We start from the raw sequence: 21,172 nt of genomic DNA on the forward strand, positions 1-21,172 counted from the left end.
TGAGACCACAGTTTCCTTCTTTTTCTGTCAGTATTAACTATCTAGTCAAACATTACATCAGGAATTCATACTTCTTATAGAAACATGAGAAAATTCAGAAAAATAAAATGGAACAATAAGGACAAGCTCAGTGACAGTCATTGTTAATGTTTTTGTTATATGTTTATCTTTGGTATCTGTATTTACTCCTTGGAAGCTTTTTTAAAGCATCTTTTAGACATCCTTCCTTGTTAATACATATACTACTGAACATTCAATTTAAAGTTTGTCTGCATTGTCTCATTGTCTGGATAAACATTATTTTTTTTGCTAGTTCCTATCATTGGACAAAGTGGTTTCTGGTTTTTCTCTATATAACATTCTTATAGTTGCATGTTTGGACCCATACTAGAATATTTTAATAGCTTCCTTGAATTGGAATTTTTTTTTCTTTTTTGTTTTTGGTACGAGGGATTGAACTTGGGTCCTTGCGCTTGTGAGGCTGGCGGTGGAACCACTGAGCTAAATCCCCAGCTTGAATTGGAATTATGTGTGTGTGTGTGTGTGTGTGTGTGTGTGTGTGTTTATCTTAGCTCAACTTATGAGACCCCGGAAATCATCTAAATTTCTGATAGTAGGAGGACTGGTAATTTATGTTGCTGCTTTCCTAAATACAGTATGTGGTTGTGAACAGTATGCATTCACTAAATTATTTCAAAGGATACTGTTTGCTTGACATGAGAAATATTTATAATGTATTGCCAATTAAAAAGAAAACATTGATAAAATATGTGATGTATAGCCACATCGTTAAGAAATATATGTATATATAATCACACATATTCATTAACATTTACAATACTAAAAGGATGTACACTCAAATGTTAATAATGTTTTCTCTAAAGCTGAGATTAAAAATGATTTTAGGGAGAGTATATTTTTATATTTATTATCTTTCTTAAAAATTTTATTTTATTGGTACATTTTAGGTATACAGTATAGTGACATTCATCATTGGAAATTTGCACCTTGGGTCTTATTTTTTCCCCATTCTCCTGTCCTCCCTTCAACCCCTCCATCCCTCCCTATTTACAAATACTTTGTTTCCATTTTTTCATTTTCTCATATTAATTCCATTCCCTTCTTTCCTTTCCTCTAACCCTCTCACTTCCCCTTTCCCTTTGCCCCTTTTCTTCCTATTTCATATTATCTATTATACCTTTTTAGTCCTTATTTACACTTTCAGTTTCTCACACTAGAGAAACTATTCAGTATTTACACATGTATGTCCTGTTTATTTCACTTAAGGGTATCACCTCAATGTGTATTCATGTAGCTATAAATTTTTCTAATTTTTCATTTTTTATGGCTGAGTAGTGCTCCATTTTATAAAAAACCCACATTTTCTTTATCCAGTCTCCAGATGGGCAATTGGGCTGCTTCCAAGTTTTAGCTATTTCAAATTGTACTGCTATGAACATGGGTGCACATGTATCACTGTGGTATGATTCTTTTAATTCTTTTGGGAAGATACCCAGCAGGGGAATAGCGGGGTCAAATGGGACTTCCATTCCTAGTTCTTTGAGGTATCTCCATACTGATTTCCACAGTGGTTTGAATTGGAATTTTATGTCAAATTATTTTTGCTTTTAAGGTTTAGGGTTTTGGTGTGTTTTGTTTTGTTTTGTTTTTGCAGTGCTCTACCACTGAGCTATACCAATCATTCTGTTTCTAGGGTTTTGAGGCACTTTGCCCAATTGTCTTATAGGAAGATTTTGCGAGCTTATGCGTGATGTTTCTTGAGTACTGGTTTTCATGTGATAATGGTGATTTCATCCACCCACTTTGGGCTGGGAGTGCAACAAATCACACATCTTTTCCATCTACTTCTTTGTGGTTTTGCTTCTCATAAACTAGAGAATGTTAATCACTTTCAAGAGAGTGGGGTATCTTATTCCTCCACACATTTAACCAGTATTTTCTCAGTGAGAGCCACCTGCTCAGACTGGGGCTTGGTTCCACTAAGCACAGGGCTCAGACCCTAGCCTGGCAGCACTTGCAGCCTAATGATGTTAGGGCCAGGACTTCATATCCTTAACAACCAATTTGTGCATGTAATTTTAAGATCCCTGTTGATGTATATTACCTCATTTAATTTATATAACAACTGACATTAGTATTACTGCCATCTATTATACAGATGAGGACATCAAGGTTGAAATCTTATGCAACTAACATGCAACAAAGTAGCAATCCTAAATCTCATGGTTCTTCCCTTATTTTCATAATAAGATGGGGGGATAGAATGTATTCTATTAAAGATATCAGGAAGGCTTGCTTACCCAAGCTCCTTGCTCATTGTCTTTGATCTCTGAAAATCTCTCATGCATTTCTTTACAGTAAATGTTACCTCTTTAGATGTACCTTTTTCAAAGTGGTAAAAGATATAATTCTGTAAGAAAAATAATAATGCCTGTAGGTTTTCTCTTTTACAAGAGTCTAGAGTGGAGGTAAGTTTGCAGTAATCGAAGGGAAAGTAACTGCTCAAAAGTGGTTACAATGGTAATTTTTATGTTATGTACATTTTACCACAAATTTTGCAAATTGCACCCGAAACACCTTAAAAATAAATATCAACTGTGGGGAGGGGATAAGGTAAGACTTCAGAGAATGAGCTTTACCTACCCCATATTTAATATACACAAACCCTCCTTCCAGAAAATGTTGGAATTCTAATATTGAAATAATTGATATTTTAAAGGATGTTAACTTTTAAACTTTTTTTAAAGTTCAAGTTCAATAATTCATTTCAGAGCTATAACATTATACATTATTCTCTACCTAGTGGTGTGTATAAAATTCAGAAACAAGACAACAGTCTTTTGACTCTCCAGAAGTGTGGTGGCATCGGTTTCTAGTTTTTAGGATAATAGAAGATATTTGATTATGATTTAATCAAATTGGGAAAACCCAAGATGGGGAGGGTCATCTGAGAGTTGGACAGAGGGGAATTTTTGTTTCTCTTAATGAACAAATGTGCATCCTTTTATTAGATGAGAGTTTGCAAATTTATAATTCTTTTTTTGGCTTCACTACCAGAAACACAAAGATAATTTGGAGAATCATTGTAATGATTGTCTATAGCTTAGCTGTTATAATTCAGTGCTTTCTGGGTTTTCCAGTCCATGTCTTGGTTTTTTGTTTTTTTTCTAATGGGTCAATTGGATGTTTGACTTTTTGCCATAAATGTCATTTTTTAAAAGTAGGTGAGGAATAAAAAAGATGAATGGAAATATGAAAAACATCTACTTGCACGGTAGGTTGAAGTGGAAGGACACAGTAAATTACTTTGTTAGTCATCTATCCTAGTTTAATATTGGGTTGGCTAAATTTTACCTAAGCTGCTTTTCTGCTATCTGCACACAGATATGTGTTCTTTCATCTGTGATTTGCCTGGGCCTGGCCCTGAATGAAGTTAGCTGGTTATGCCTGTTTAATACTGACTTCTTACATAGTTCTTGGAGCCTCTGTTAGAGAAGAGAACTGTGTAAATACACCTGCTCTTCACACAGTGTCAAAGGAAAGTCACTTGAGTTGAGTGGGCAGTTACCAGAGCACTGCTGTTGGAGATCCTACACCCCAGGGCTTCCAGATAGCAGGCAGGCAGGAGGGAGGGTCCTGCAGTGTTCATCCTGAAGAGCCCTAGCTGGTGCAGTCTTCCTCTGAGAAGTACTTGGAGAAGTATTTTCCTAAATCACTGAAGATACTCTTCGGATTATCTGCTGGGAGTGAGCGAGGTATTAAACTTTAATTTGGGGGAGTACACTTTAAGATGGGCCTTGATAAACTAGGGAGGATCCAGCATAGGCAGAGAGGATGCCAAAGATGCCTGGAAATGATTTATGTAGAGTGAAAGAAAGAGAGGTTTAACTTTGAAAGTGAAGGCCAAGATGATGTCTTTCAATATTTAAACAGCTGTCATGTGGCCAAGCTAGATCCCTTGTTCTGAATTATTCTGTACACAGACTAAGACCAATGAAAGGAAATTAAAAAGTGGCAGATTCTATGACCACAAACCTACCAATGAGGAGTGAATGTCCTGGGAAGTGGAGTTATCTATCGCTCATATATCTAAGGTAAGAGGGGAATGTTTATATTAGAGCACTTTATGAGGCAAGGAGAACATTAACTCAGATAACCTTGTTTCTTGAAAAATAAATAAAACCTGGAAGTAATCTTAGAGATTATTATCCAAGTTTAGGGGACTAAACCCTGGAGTAATGATTTGATTTATTGCAGACACACTAATTACTGGCAGTGAGAGGACTAAAGCTCACATCTCTAATCCTTGTCTCAGTCTGATTTTCACTGTAGGCCATTCTTCCCTCTGACATTCCCATACAAATCTCAGTTTCTTTGATGCTGTGTCCCCCCAAGGGGCATCAGGTGAGTTAATGAAGAAAGGAAGAAAAATCTGCTGGGACTTGAGTGCTTTACTCATTGCAAATTGTTGTGGAGTGAATTAATGCTACCAATGCTAAACTCTACTTAGACTCTTCCTTTCCACCAATTAAATGACTCTTCATTTCTACAAATATATCTTTTTCAGAATATATTAATGGAGTTCTAAGCTATTCTCCCATGAAACATTTATTTCATCTGATAGCCAGTTCACTGGAACTTTTCTTAGTACATAGGTTAGAAAATTATATACTTGTTAGGTTATATTGGTTAGGCAGAACCAACATAATCAAAATTATGTTTTGGGATCAGTATAATGTTAACTTCTGAGAATGATTGTGGAAGTACTCCTTCCCTCTCAATTTCATTAAAAAGTTTGAGGAGTATTGGTGTTAGATTTTCCCTAAAGTTCTTGTAGAATTCAGCTGTAAATCTATCAGGCCTGGGCTTTTCTTAGTTGGTAGTTTTGTTTTGTTTTCTTCAGTTGCATTTCCTGTTATTGGATTGTTCAAGATTATTAAGTCTTCTTGGTTTGTTTTTGGCAATTCATATGTATCTAGAAATCTCTCCATTTCTTCTGAGTTCTCCAATTGTTTGGCATATTTTCGTGAAATAGTTGCTAATAATTTTCTGGATTTTGGTAGTGTCCTCTGTAATTTTACCTTTTTAATTTCTCATTGCATTTATTTTTGTGTTTTTTCTTTCCTTTTTTTGATAAGATTGACTAAGGGTTTATCTATTTTGTTTATTCTTTCCAAGTACTAGCTCTTCAATTCATTGGTTCTTTGTATTGTTTTTCTAGTCTTCATTTCATTAATTTCTGCTCTGGTCTTTATAATTTCCTTCCTTGTGCAAGCTCTGAGTTTGGATTGTTCTTATTTTTCTGAGTCCTTTAGATGCATCATTAGGTGATTTATTTGGGCTCACAGCTACTAACTGCTTTCATTGTAAGTCTGCTTTCATTGTGTCCCATAAGTTCTGATATGTTGTACTGGCATTATCATTAAATTGTAGCAACTAATTTCTTCCTTAATTTCCTCTGTGACACATTGGTTATTCAAGAGTGTGTTGTTTGATTTTCATATGTTTTCATAGTTTCTATGGTTTTTCTGCTATTAATTTCTAGTTTAATTGCACTGTGATCTGATAATATAGATGGTAAATTTTCAATTTATTTGCATTTACTTAGGTATGTTTTATTAACTAGTATGTGGTCTATTGTGGAGAGAGTATCACTTGTGGCTGGAAAGAATGTGTCTTCTATTGTTGGGTAGAATACTCTCTATATATTTATTAAGTCCATTTGTTTGAAAGTTTGGTTTACCTGTGATATTTCTTTCTTGATTCTTTATTTAGTCGATCTATTTGTGATAATGGGGTACCGAGACACCTCACTATAATTGTATTGATGTTTATCTGATTTTTTATGTCCCTTAAAGTTTGTTTTATGAAGTTGGGTGCACTTTACCCAAATGGGTGTGTTGGTGCACGTATGTTTATAATTGTTATCTCTTCCTGTTGAATAGTTCTGTTAACCGATATGTTATGTCCTTCTTTGCCTCTTCTGATCAGCTTTGGCTTGAAATCCACTTTGAAAATATGATAGCTCCTCCTGCTTGTTTTTGGGTTTCCATTGTGTGGAATATTGTTTTCCATTCTTTGATTCTTAGCCTATGAATTTCTTTTTGTGTTAAATATGTTTCTTATATACCTTTGGATTTTGTTTCTTGATTCATCCTGCTAGTTAGTGTCTTTTGATTGGTGAGTTAAGTCCATGTACATTGATAGTTACAATTGATAGATATTGAGTTATTCCTGTAATATTAATTTCCTGTTGCTGTTTTGCTTTCTTAATGATCTACTTACTTACTATCCCTACCTGATACATTCATTTTATTGGACCTTTTAGCATTGGTCAGTTCATTGGCTCCTTCTAAGATATCCTCGAGAATTTGGGGGGGGGGGTGTTGGTTTGGTGGGAATGAATTTCTTTAGGTTTTCTTTATCATGGAAGTATTTTATTTTTCTATCAATTTTGAAATATAATTTTGCAGGATATAATAGTCTGGGTTGGAGGTCATATATATATATATATATATATATATATATATATTTATTTTGAGCTTGAAACACTTCATTGCATGTTCAACTTGCCTTTAAGGTTTGTGTCGAGAACTCTGTTGGAATTCTGATAGGTTTTCCTTTATAAGTGACTCACTGCTTTTTTCTAGCAGCCTTTAAGATTCTGTTCTTGTGTTGTACTTCTGGCATTTCACTTATTATGTGGTGTGGAGTTTTTTTTTTTTTCTGATCATGGCTATTTGGGGTTCCACATGCTTCACTTCTCTGTATGTTAAATTCTTTTCCCATGTCTGGAAAGTTTTTTGCTATTACTTGTGTAAACAGGTTTCGTATGCCCTCTGTACTGTCTTCTGATTTTTTTTCCTAATTGAAATTACTCATATATTAGACCTCTTTGAGTTGAGGCATTGGATACATTTTTTATGTTCCCTTGTTATTTTTAAGGTATCTCTTATTAATTGATGATTGACCATAGCTCTATCCTCGAGATCTGACTCTGTTTTGGTTGTTTCCACTACCCATACTTTCAGTCACATTTTTTTTTTTTTTTTTTTGTACAGGGGATTGAACTTGGGCCCTTGCGCTTTCAAAGCAGGCGGTGGAACCACTGAGCTAAATTCCTGGCCCTCAGTCACATTTTTAATATCCTGGATTTCTGTTTGGAACTTCCATATGGACTCCCATTCTTTTCTTCCTGGGAATTCCTGTTTTACATCTCTTTCTTTAGCTCTACTAGCTCTTTACTGGTGTTTTCTCTACACTCACTGATCATTTGTTTCATTATGGTCATTATGTGATTAGTTATATCTTCTTTAAATTTGTCAAGCACCTTACAGAACTATTTTACCACCATTGTTACCCTTTCAGAGCTATCTACTGTGTATCTTGTGGTTTCCTCCCCCTTATTTCCTCCTATACCAATTTTGGAGAAGTTGGGAGGTTTTTAGAGACCTTTTGTTGCTTTTTCTTTTCATGTTTCTGTTGTTTTGTTTATTTTTTTGGACTGGGTCTGCAAATTTTTTGACCTAGTGCCCTGTTCTTCGGGAGCCACCACAATATTTTTTATGATCCCCCACCCCCAACAATCCAGGTACTGGTATAGAGAGCGGTGGTAGTGAACCTATGGCACGTGTGCTGCAGCGGCTATTTATTATCATTGAAAGCTCTAAAGGGTTCACCATCACTGGTATAGAGTGAATGACAATTGCCAGTCATTGCTATATTACTACTACCTGTCTATGGTAGTAAATTCAGTGACAACAATGACATCAAATGTCAACTGGATGTTGACAAACCCTAGAAATTCCTCATGAACAACTCTTCACCAAAGCAAAGTGGATCCGATTTTAGTGAAGATAGTTAGGTTCCCCTTATATTTACTTATAGTAATTCAGAGTACTGATTTCTGCTAGATATTGCCAGCAGTGCCAGAGTTCAAACATACCACTATATTGAATGCCTTCTTCTTCAGGACCACCCCCTCAGACAATTACTCTCATGATCCTGGCCTCCCATATCAGAATGTAGGCCCTGTGATCTTCCTGGTTTGAGCCCAGACCACAAAGGGGATTCCAGGAGATCCCTATTTAGTTGTCACCCTCTCCAAGCCTGTCTCCCAAGGGTGTCTCTCACTCAGTCTAGATGGAAGGGTTTCATTTCAGCCATGAAGCTAGACTCTCCTCCTGGGTGTTGGTGTCTTTTCCAATCAAGTCATTCTGTTGGTTGCCAACTCTGTTGCCCTGTGCTGTAGAGAACCAGGGACTGGAGGTGGGGCATTTGGTTCTCAAGATATCTGGGCTCCAGTTCAGGCTCAGTGGGCCATGACTTTAGCCAGAGGTGGGGCAGGTGCCTCCTGGTCCTCTGGCATTGGTCTCTAGTGGTCTGTTCATTTTATTAATAATAATACAAGCTTGCGATTCATATCTTTTACCTCTCCACCTGTCCCCTCTCCTCATCCTTCTGCACTCCTTTCTTCTCCATTGCCTATTCCTTATATTACTGCTTCCTTCCTTATTTCTTTTTTTTCTGGTCCTCCCTCACTATCTTTTGCTCATCTAGGAATATGAAGATGCGATTTAACAATATAGGCAAAGGGAAACTAACATAAGCTAAATGACCAGTCAAACATCTTTATTCATTTTTCACTTAGGTTCACAACTACTTTAGAATATCTATAAAATGCAAGGCATCAAATTAGACATTGCAGAGATGGAAGAAAAGTAAACGTATATGCCCCATTTCTGATAAATGTTTAAAATCTAATGGGGAGGGAAATAGCCATAACTTGAAAGAAACTTCTTGGGTGCCTTAAGAGAGAAAGCTGATTTGTGGGAGAAGGGTATGATTCAGGAGCATCCAATGGAGTTTTTAGAATTAGATTCATGGAGTGATGAATACATAGTGGTTCATTTGGTCATCATTCATTCAACCAATGTTTGCTGTGTGTCTGTCTCTGTATATCAGATGCTGTGCTTGGAAATTGGGTATGACAATGAACAAAAGCAATATGGTTCCAGTCTGCATGGCACTTCTAGTGAGGGACATAGACTTTAAACATATAAACATACATATTCATATGTATATAACAAATGAAAAAAAAGTACAGGGTACCTAGAAATAGAATCTAATTTAGATTGGAAGAGGGTAGAACAAAGTACTCTGAAGTCTTAGGAATACACTTGAGATGATGTGTTGCAGAGCAAGCAAACCTCTCCAGGTAGAATAATATAGATCCAAGTCTTGGAACAGTTTTCTGGTACTTCAAGAATCAAAAAGTAGACCTTGGTGGCCTAAGCTCAGTAGATAGGAGAGAGAGTGATAAGATATAAGATTGGGAAATTGACAGAAGCTAGATGATATGAGGCCTTCTGAATAAATTTTTTATTTTGGAATGACTTACAGTCAAAACTAGGGGGTCAAAGCCAGGACTTCATACATATTAGGCAAGGACTTTACCACTGAACTGTGCCCCCAATGCCTTGATGTAGGGCCTTTTAAATCATGATAAGGGTTTGGGGTTTTATCCCTAGTGTAGCTGGAAATGGTTGACAGATTTAAGCAGGGAATTGTCAGAACTCAATTCATGTTTTAAGAATTGCCCTCTGGTTGCCATTTAAAAGCTGAATCACATATAACAAGTGTGGGCATGGAGAATCCAGGTGATGGTGCTGGGACAGAATTGGGGGTGCCAATTTCAGAGTCTCTATTGAGAGGAAGGTGCAAAATAACTTTTCAATTAGTACCAATTTTATCCAGCTAAAATGTATTTCATTTTTCTTCTCTTTCCATTTATTGAGTTTTGAAGAATCTATAATTTTCTCTTCAGTAATTTTCTCTGAAGAGTCACTTGTCCTACTTTTTACTTGACTCTTGGATTTGTCATGCTTTACCCCACCAGGCTGAGTTTTGTTGGACTCCATCCTCTCTTATGTCCTTTTTCCCCCTGTTCATTTCTATGCTGCTTCCCGTGAAAATGGAAGGAAGAAGTAATTGGAAACCTGTCAAAGCAGAAGGGAGAGACCAAGGGGGAAGGCCACCAAAAGAGGAGGCTGGAGGCCCAAAGAAACCGTGCTGAGTTCTTTTAATTTTTGCCACAAATTTTTCTTATTTCAGTCATCTGAGCTTAGAAAAAGAGAAGCTGTGGGCAGATGCCCTTTCACATCCTACCTCTCTACACTATAGTAGAAAAGATGACCAGATGGCCTGTGCAAGCATAAGTAACCTTCATGGCCTAGCATTCAAAATGGCTACAATTATCCTCTGAAGGAAAAAAATGGAGCAATTGCTGAGAATTGCACTGATGCCAGAAAATCTCTTAAGAAAGTAAGGGAGTGCAGCAAGGGGGCAGAGTATGACACTTGGCATCCTTGATGATGACAATTGGGGACCTTCCTTGGAAATGTTTAGAGTGGACTTCATATATTTCTTTGATCCTTGGGCTTAAGAAAAGGAATCCTGATGAATATCATTATGTTATATACCTAAAATGTACCAATGAATAGAATGAATAATTAATAATGCAAAATAGGAAGAAAAGGTCCAAAGGGGTAGGGGAAGTGGGAAGGGCAGGGGAAAGGAAAGATGGGAAAGGAAAAACAATGAGAAATGGAAAATATGGAAACAAAGTCTTTGTAAATAGGGAAGGGTGGAGGGGGTGAAGGGAGGGCTGGGAATGGGAAAAAATAAGAACCAAGATGCATCATGTAAAGGTACAAGTTCCCAATGGGAAATGTAAATGTATTGTATACCTAAAATGTACCAATAAAAGGATTAAAAAAAAAAAGAAAGAAAAAGAATCCTGAGAAGAAATCATAAGGTTCCCAGAGAAAGTTAAGACATGGATGCATTGACCAGTTGACCCCTAATCCTTCATTAAATTAGGAACTAGGAGAACCGTTCAGCATCTTCTTAGTGGTTATATGAGGCAATAAAAAATTCACCCAAACCTTGGCCTAAGGGATTGTTTTTTGAGTGTCCTTTCTTAGGGACAATTTTAGCCTCTGATGAGAACTGATGAGAATAATAAGAGGCCTATTTGGTCTTTTTCTTAGATTCCTGGCACAAAGTTCCTAAAATTAATGGAATTTCTTGAGTAATAGGAATGCATCTTGCTATTTATAATGGGCAAGTTTTAAATTTATGCTAGTGAAGTGACCCTTGTTAGATAGCTTCAGGGTAAGAGTTAGCGATTAAGGGGTTGGAACTGTCAGCATTCTGCTTCACGGGAGGTGGCAGACACTAGAGACTGAGCTCAATCATCTGTGGCCAATGATTTAATCCATCCTGCCTGTGTAATGAAACCTCCATAAGAACCACTGGCTGCAGGAATTTCCAATTCAGTAAGTCAGGTGGGATCATGAACTCTGTAGTGAAATAATCTCTAAGAGATTTGGATGAGCAGCCATGTCTGGAAACTACTTTTCTGGAAAACCTACTTTCAAGGTCAGGCAGAAAATATATAGCTAACCTTAGGGTAATTGGATATTCTTTGTCTTCATAGGGATTTAGATTACACAGGTGCATTCAATGGTCAAAATGTGGCAGCTGTATTTGTGCATTTAGTGATATGTAGCTTTAACATCAGAAAGAAACATTATGAATAAATATTGAGTTCTAGGAAATGATATACATGAAGTTTTTAGGAGAAGCATCCTGAAACCTGTAATTCACTTCTAAATGCACCAAAATTAGGATAGAGTAATGGATGGGTAGAGAGATAAATGGATAGATGTGATAAAGTAAGTAATGTAAAATGATAGTGATAGAATCTAGGAGAGATTATGCCAAGGTTCACTGGAAAGTGCTTTCAACTGTGCTGATATGTGAGGGGTTTTTTGGAGTCCAAAAATGTTAGAAAAAGTAACTTATAGGCAACCTTGAATTTCTCCCCAGGAGACTGTCTCTTGCATCAGTCCAGAGCTCCTTCTTCCTGTCTGGGTCCCCTGAGACTATCCACTGCCCAAAGGCTGAAGGGTTCCTTCCCTGTAGGACCTGTAAGCTGAAACTGGCACTAGTGTTTGTGGCAATTCCATTCCTAGGCAAAAAACCCCACAAAAAACTCACCTTTTCTTCATAATGAGGGTAGAAAATTCTCTCTAGCTCTGTTCCCCCATTTTAGAGCCCAGCTACTATACTCTTTGGGCTGAGGTAAGCAGCTCTGCAGTGACCCTTCAGCTGTCACCTCCTCTGACACTTTATCACTCTGTCCCTCAGCGTCCTTCTGTCCCCTGTGCCTGGTCCTGAGATTCCTCAGTTGCCATTCTCCCTTTAATCTCCTCTGAGGCAAATTGAGGGGTTAAACAGACATCTTTAATTATGATTCTTAATCTTTTAAAAATTATTCAGGCACATCAAATCTGTTCCTGCCTTGTCAATCTCTGATTTCAGTTCATTTTACATAGTAAATTCCTGACATTTGCATGTTGTTCTTAATTCCAAGTGCTTCACATCTCTTTTCATTCCTCCATAGTTTGTTTCACAAGATAAACTGGCAAGTATGGTTCCTTCTTTCACAGATGGACATCTGGAAGACGTTGCAAATTGCATTGTATTGAGTTCCTACTATGTGCTCTCACCATGCCATGTGCTTCTATGTACACTGTTCCACTTACAACCCACAGCTGCCTTGTGAGGTGCTTATGGCATGAATACCACTTTTGCAAATGAGGAAACTGAGGCCCAGAGAGAATATTTACTGAGGTACAACAACCAGGTGCCAACTGCCACCAGCTGCAGTCCCACCAGATGTCAGAGCAGGGAGGATTTCCAGTGTCTTCTCAGTCCAACCACAGTATTGTCCAGCCGAGGATACCAAGGCCTGGAGAACTGAAGAAAAACTAGGTTTTAGAATTTAGAAGGAAAGCTATTCAGAAGAAAGGCTAGAATTAGAACTCTAAATTTTCTAGATTGGCCTAATTTAGCAATAAGAAACTCCATATAGCTCCTGCCATATGGGGAAAATCAAAGCGTTTCATGACCTCAGATATCTGTGTCACTCTGGCTGGCAGTGCAGTTTTTAGATCTGGCATGAGCTGAGTGCTGGATTGGCTTGAAAACTCAGCCACTCGCAGACTGTGTGGCCCTTGGGCAGCCCAGACAAAACCGAGGATCTGTTGTGCAATATTTGCCTCATGTGCCCGAAGCTTTGAAAGCCAGAGCAGCATCACAGTTACAGGATAAACACTGGAATGAGAAGGAAATGGGAAAAAACATGGCAGCAGAGCCCAGCCCCGCTGGGCACATGGGCCTTTTTCTTACAGCTGCCACCTGTTCATCCTGACTGGGTTTGCTTGGGTTTGAAGATGAATGGGATGTGCAAAGGGTGGATTTCCTCCCCGATCTGACTTGCATTGCTCCTGTGTGAATAGCACGAGCTTGCTCAACAGAGAGCTTTTAGCTATGCCTGTTCACATCCAAGCGTAACAGACAGAAAGAGTCTTACTTCTGAACTGATATTTGCTTCCCTTTCCCAATAGAATTGGTAACTAGATCAGAGGTTTATTTGTATATCTAGTTCCTTGTATGTCTGCTAAAATTAATATTAATATCATTAATATGGGCCTTCTGCTACTGAAGGTGAACTGTGCCTTTTGAATTGTCCTGTGGATGAGTGCCCGTATATCTGAATGGCATCTAACAAGAGGCCTCTATGTAAGGCTGAACTCTAACACCACTGGACTCTTAATCTGCAGAGAAGGAGAATGTGACTAACTGGGATAGTACTAATTGTCCACAATGCAATCTGGACTAGACTGGTGATGTCCCATCACAGCTACTGTTTAAGACTGAATGAGCCAGGCCTTGGTAAATGTACTACTTCCGGATTATTGTTGTTTGACTCTCTTTGGGTCCCTTTGTTCTGGGTCAGTTCACCTGGTGCTGGAGATGAGACTTCCCTTAAAAGAATGTGTATTCTTTCTGTCAGTGTTCCTAAAGCAGTCTTGTCAATTCCTAGACAAAGGTGACAATGTAACTTATGCAAACTGGGGCTTTTTTGAGAGTGAAAGGAGAAAATATTAATAACTTCACTGGACATCAAGTTTAAACCAGAACTGATAATCATTCTTCTCTTAGGGCACTGAGAAGTGAGACAAGAGAAAACCCAGCCTCCCTGGCACTAAGGCAGAGAAACCTAAAGCACTTCCTTGCACTATGGCAGCAAGCTGGGCACTGGAGATGAGGGAATATGAGAGCCCCCAGGATGAGTCTGGGGCTTAGCACTTACTCAGAGCTATTCTTTGAATTGTACTTCTGATTAACCATCTCTGATTTTTTTTCTTGTGGTACTGGGGATTGAATCCAAAGTCCTTGCACTGAGATACATCCCCAGCCTTATTTATTCAATTATTTTGAGACAGGGTCTTACTACGTTGCTAAGTTGCCCAGGCTGGGCTTGAACTTGTGATCCTCCTGCCTCAGTTTCTGAGAGTGCTAAGATTACAAGCCCAGATCTACCTCTGATTTTTATGTGCAGATTCTTTAAACGTTACCACCTGGACATCTGCTGTGTGTGGAGCAGGAAGGGAAGGGCCATGCCTGCCAGGAGTCAGCAGGATGAGGGGAAGCAGCTCTCATAAGCTGGTGGGACAAGACAAGAGGCCAGGGTGGAAAAAGGGCAGGGAGGTATGTAGGGTGTGCTGAGGACCCCTGCCCTCTGTGCACAGGGCAGTGGCTCCAAGGCATTACCCACCTTCCCATACCCTACCTCTCCTCTTTCCAGTCTGAGTGACCCAAGCAGGGAGTTCACTTTGGAATCACAAGTGACATGGCTTTTAGTTTCTGTTGCTACTCTGTTGCTTTGGTTTCTCACCTTTGGGGATGCAATGGATGTTTATTTCTGTGCCAGTGGATTATTACTTTTGTTTTCTGGATTGTTTTGATTTCATTTTTTCATTTTAATTTTAACAAGTAATAAATGTACTTTTTTTCTGTGGTACTGGGAATAAACCCAGGGCCTTTGCACTGAGCTACATCTCCAGACTTTCTTATTTTTTACTTTGAGACAGGGTCTCCCTAGGTTGCTAAGTTGCCCAGGCTGGCTTGGACTTGGAATCTTCCTGTTTCAGCCTCTCAGAGTGCTGAGATAACAGGCATATGGCACCATGACCAGCTTAAATGTACATAATTTTAAAGCTAAATAAAACAAGATGGCTTATAGTTACAAACAATACTTGGCCTACTACTCTTTCACCCTTGGCCCCGTCTCAGAGGTAATCACCTTTATTTCTTTTAGCTAATCTTTCTGGCAGTTACCTTTATATTTCTAATAATATAATTATGAATGGATTATCATGTAATTACGATGAGGCAGATGCTTTTTAATTTCATTATCAATTAGTGTATTAAGTACGATTAGATTTTCTTTCTTGTGTAAAAGAAACACTTTCTTGGGGTTTTTGAAATTATTAATTGCTTCTGCTTTTACTTGTGTAAGTTTTTATAGAATAATAACTAAACTTTGCCACCTATTCCATAAGAGGCATCATGTGTCTATCTTTCCCCCAAGTTCAGAGGTATGAGATAGTTTATCAATTCCCTCCTTTTACTTGGAAATTTTCTTCCCAGAACCTTTTGTCGTCCTCTTCCCATCCTATTTCCTCAACCTCTTGTCTCTCTTTTTTAGTTTGTGTCCTCATTTAGTTGGAGCATATTTTCTCCTTGATACCAATGTTTCTGTATCTTTCTATTTTATTTTTCATTAAAAGAAGTTTTTTGGGGGCCGCTGTACCACCCCCGCGAGCACAGAGGAGGTGAGCTGCATGGGAGCCAGCAGCAACCCCCCCCCCCCCATTGAAATGAGAAGACATATAAACAGCTTTCAAAACCAGACTTCCAGATCACCTAAAACAACCCCAAAGGGAAATGAGATAGAACAATGTGATACTCAACCACCTGGACTCCCAGAACTGGTAACAAAAGAGGATCTGGAAAAAATGAAATCAGAAGTAATTTCTCAGATAACAACAGAGATTGTGTCCATAGTGCAAGACATGATTAATAAATCTAGAGAGGACACAGATTTAAAAAAATAGAGGAGCTGAGGAACATGATGGAATCTCAATATAGGAAACAAATGGAATCCATAAAACAGATGCAAACAGATTTCCAGGAGATTAAAAACTCCATTGAAAGTTTACACAGCAGAATGTGCCAATGTGAGGATAGAATTACAGATGTAGAAGATAGAATTGCAATTAGTGACCAGGAAAAGAAACATTTCTTAAAAGTAGTAAGGGACCATGTGATAGCAATCCAGTAGCTGCTAGATGATGTAAAGAAGAATAACATCAGACTGATTGGAGTCAATGAAGAAACAGGAGAGAATCCAGATGACATAAAAAAAAAACAACTGTTCACAGAAGTAATGGCAGAAAATTCCCAAATAGGGGAAAAGAACTTGATATGGAGATAAATTAGGCATATAGGACTCCAAGTAGCCTTGATCAAAAAAAAAAATCTACAAACAGGTATATAATAGTTAAGATTCCAGAAACCCAACAGAAGAACAAAATTCTGCAAGCAGTTAGAGGAAAGAAACAAATCACATACAGAAGAAAGCCCATCAGAATCACAGCAGACTTGTCAACACAAACCAACAAATCAAGAAGAGCATGTAGTGACATATTTCAAGCCCTAAAGGAAAACAGCCTCCAACCCAGATTGATGTACCCTGCAAAACTATCTTTCAAAATTGATAGAGAAATAAATACTTTCATGACAAAGAGCACCTTAGGAACTTCATGAATACCAAACCAGCACTCCAAAAAATTTTAAACAATATCCTAGGAAAAGACAATGAGGATCACAACCTCAGGAAGCCCTGAAGAATGAATCTATCAGGTACAACAAGAAACTAAACTCAAAGGGGGAGAATCCAACAAAGAGAATAAATCATGACAAGGATTGGTCAATATGTAGCAGTTATAGGCATCAATATTAATGGTTTCAATTCACCAATCAAAAGAATAGACTGGCAGAATGGGTCAAGAAGCAAGATCCAACAATATGCTGCATACAAGAAACACACTTAATTAAAAAAGAAACTCACAGCCTGAAAGTTAAAGGGTAGAAAACGATACTCCATGTAACAGGAACCTGAAAAAAAAAAGCAAGAGTAGCTATCCTCTTTGCAAATAAAGTGGATTTCTAATGAAAATCTGAAACACCCTGGTCCCAAGAATTTCAGATAAGGAATAGTCAGCTTGTATGTACAAATCTATTGTGAACATATGATTTCATTCCTCTCAAGTAAAAACTTAAGAACAGAACTGTTGCTTATGAGCAGTAATACAAGCAATTTCTATATTGTTTTCCAAAATGGTTTTGTCATTTTGCATTCACATTAGCAGTATTAGAAAGTTCTAATTGGTTCACACCTAAGCTGACATTTGTTCTTTTAAAACTTTTAACTTCGTCTCCCTAATAAGTGTATAATTCAATCTTGTTATTGTGCTGATTAGTATTTTTCTGATTCTAGTGTTGCACACCTTTCCTTGTGCTGTACTTGCTATTTATCATCTTCTTGTGTTTACTTTTTAATTGGGTTGTCTATTAAGGAGCTGTATGAGTTCTTTATATATTCTGGTCGTAGGTTATACACATTATAAATATGGTCTGTTTAAGGACTACTTTTCATTTTCTTAATGATGTCATTTAAAGTTCTACGTTTTGCTGGAATCTCTTTTATCAATTTTTTTCTTTTACACATCATGTTTTTTATATCCTAGGAAATTCTTGCCTGCCCTAAATTCATAAACGTTTTCCCTTATAATATCTTCTTAAAGTTTTATACTTTTAGTCTTTCATATTTAGGTTCATAGATCCTTTCAAGTTATTTTTGTGTATGGAAATAAAGGTTTGAGGTTGACTTTTTATATATGGATACCAGTGTTCTAGTGCCATTTGCTGAAAACATTATCTTTTCCTCTGCTCTTGAATTGAATTTATGTTCTATAAAATATTACTGTTAAATAATCTCTCAAAACTCAGTGGACCATATATGTGTGGTTCTATTTCTAGATTCTCTGTCTTATTCCAATGATCTATATGTCTTTCCTTATGCCAACACTGCCTTGATTACTATAGCTTTAGAGGAAGTCTTAAAATTAGGTACTAAATATCTTCCAACACTGCTTTTTTTTCTTTTTTACTCTTCTAGGTCCTTTGTACTCCTACATAACTTTTAAATTTCAATATCCAATTCTTCATTTATAGCAAGTATACACAGACCTGAATTTTTACATATACCTTGTGTTTTTTGTTTGTTTGTTTGTTTGTTTTTGTTTTTGTTTTTGTTTGGTACTGGGGATCAAACTCGGGTCCTTGCACTTGCACAGCACGCAGCTAAATCCCCGGCCCTACCTTGTGTTTTCTAATCCTGCTAAATTCAAATACAAGCTCCAGGGGCTCCTAGAGATTTCTTAGTATTTTCTCTGTAGATTATCATTTCATCTACATATAAAGATTTTACTTATATCTTCACAATCCTATCCTAATTGTGTCATTTTATTGCCAGACTATTTTGGTTTGGGCTTATGTTTCAAAATTTAATGGACTGATGAAGAGTGGGCATATCTGCCCTTGTTCCCCACCTTAGGGAGAAAGCATTGTATCTTCACCATTCATATAAGGCATTTTTGCTGGAAGTATGGAGTACATGTCTTTGATCTGTTGGGAGGGTTCTGTTCTGCTTCTAGTCTCCTGATAGCTTTTACCATGAACAGCTGTAGAATTTAGTCTAATACTTTTTCTCCAACTACTGACAGGATCATGTGACTTTTTCCTTTCCTCTGTTAAAATGATAACTTTTGGGGGTGGATCTTTCAATGCTGAACCAACACTGCCATCCCTATAACAAAACCACTTTCTACATACTGTCAGATCTGACTTCTAATTGTTTTGTTAAACAAATTTCTATCTATGTTCATACTTTTTTCTTCTATTACCTTTATCCAGTTTTAGGATTAGCAGAATGTTGATTTCCTAAAATGAGGGGATAAGTATTCCTTCTTTTTTCTGCTTTAAATGTTTGATATAATTTATCAGTTAAAATGTATATGAGCCTGTTGTCATATAGGTAGGTTTTCAAGCTAGGGTTATACTTTCTTTAATAGGTACTATTCAAATTTAATATTTCCTCCAGAGTTAGTTTCATCAATTTGTCTTCAAAGGTACTTCTTAGAAGTTATCAAATTTATTTCAAAAAAGATTTTTGTAATATGCTTTCTACACCCTTTTAAATTCTGCAAAATCTGGGGTAATGTATTCTAGATCTTGATATTGTAACTTAAACAGATGCATAATTGATATTGTTTAATAGGAAGAAAAGGTCTAAAGGAGTAGGGGAAGTGAGAGGGGTAGGGGAAAGGAAACAAGGGAAAAGAAAAAAGATGAGAAAAGGAAAAAAATGGAAACAAAGTCTTTGTAAATAGCGAAGGGTGGAGGGGGTGAAGGGAGGGCAGGGGAAGAGGAAAAAAATAAGAACCAAGATACATCATGTAAAGGTACAAGATCCTAATGATGAATGTAACTGTATTTTATACGTAAAATGTACCAATAAACTTATTGAAAAAAAGTTTTTTAGTATGTGTTTTACAGTGCATAATGTTTACATTCCTTGTGGGGAGTTGGTACATATGTGTAACACATCTCAATTGTTTTTTCCCCTTTCTCTCCATTCACCTTAAAAAATTTTTTTTGCCAGCATCAGATTCACTTATTTATTTTATAAATCCTTATTAAGTTGATTATCATAAATTTAGATTAACAACCAGAATAACAGGCCAAAAAAACCCATATAAAATATTGTATCCTTCTACTTTAGATTTATTATTTTTAAAAAGACTATAGTTGAGTTTATCAGTTTGGGTGTGTTTTTGTTTTCTTTCTTTTTTTTTGATACACATGGACAATCTTAATCTTTTTTATAGGGCAATTAGTCTATTTACACATTTAATATTTGTGTTTAATTCTACCATTTTAGTTTATGCTTTCCATCGTGTCAGTTATTCTACTTCTCTCTGTGTCCCTCTTTCCCTCTCTCCTTTCTTTTTTAATGTATTGATTTTATTAATTTGAACTTCTCCTCGTTGGATTTTTCACTTTTACTTTTAGAATAAAAGTCTTTATGTTGCCTTCATTTTTGCTGACTATAGAATTCTAGGTAGGCAGTTATTTTAGAATATTGAAGATATTTTTGTGTTAGGGCTGGGTTTTTTGGGTGTTGTTTTTGTTTTTCTAGAAGTCAGTTACTACTCTATCATGCCTTTGAAAGTAATCTTTTTCTCTAGTTTAAGATTTTTCTTTCTTTTGGCTTTTCCTGCAAGCCAAAATGTGGATCTCTTTATATTTATTCTATTAGGGATTGATAGACTCCTGAATTTGTGAATTGCTATCTTTAAAATCTAGAAAATTATTAGCAATTTCTCTTCAATTATTGCCTATATTACATTCCTCTCTATTTCCTTCTTTTTTTTATTAAGTTTATTGGTACATTTTAGGCATACATTATGATCACATTCATCATTGGGAATTTGTACCTGTACATGATGCATCTTGGTTCTTGTTTTTCCCATTCCCCTTCTCTCCCTTCCACCCCTCCACCCCTCCCTATTTTGTTTGTTTTTTCCTTCTTTTCTCATGTTTTTTTCTTTCTCTTCTTTCCTCCCCCCCCCCCGTTCCACTTCCACTTTGGACCTTTTCTTCCTATTTCACACTGTTATACATTTTGGTCCTCATTTATATGTTCACTCTTTGATATGATTAGAGGCATCTGTCTCTAGGACATAACATTGTGCTAAGTGTTGACAAACTGACTTATGGGTCAGCCCTGTTTCCATAAGTAAAATCTGAATACAGCTCTGATTATTTAGACCTAAGCTCCCCACTGCCTTCTTTCTAAATTACAATGAGAGAGTTGAATAATTACAATAGAGACAATATGGGCTTTAAGATCTAAAATTAACTTTTTGGCCTTTTAACCAAAAGTTACCAATCTGTACTCTTGTTTTTATCATCTTGTCTGTTTTCTTCCTCATCCTTTTAGTCTTTCCTGATACTTCTTATTTATATTCCAGTTCCCTAGTCTGTTTTTTTCTATATCTGATCTAGTGCTAAACTTATACATTAAATATGTAATTATGGTTACTGTATA

General features: G+C 36.9%; 1 long non-coding RNA gene across 12 annotated transcripts in view; it reads left to right on the forward strand.

The window, feature by feature from the left end:
* Positions 1 to 317: 317 nt before the first annotated feature.
* Positions 318 to 21,172, forward strand: part of LOC101723282 (uncharacterized) — a 65,328-nt gene continuing 44,473 nt past the window's right edge. For 2 of the 12 annotated variants that reach the window (XR_015444719.1, XR_015444727.1), the window contains exons 1-2: positions 321 to 3,776; positions 4,005 to 4,115. This is a non-coding gene — a long non-coding RNA (uncharacterized LOC101723282). The other 10 variants (XR_002386968.2, XR_015444718.1, XR_015444724.1 and 7 more) reach the window with 9 other exon arrangements.

Source organism: Heterocephalus glaber, unplaced genomic scaffold (assembly GCF_053883595.1).
Source record: "Heterocephalus glaber isolate CG9 unplaced genomic scaffold, H.glaber_assembly_v1.0 deba00001606, whole genome shotgun sequence".
NCBI classification, from domain to species: domain Eukaryota; kingdom Metazoa; phylum Chordata; class Mammalia; order Rodentia; family Bathyergidae; genus Heterocephalus; species Heterocephalus glaber.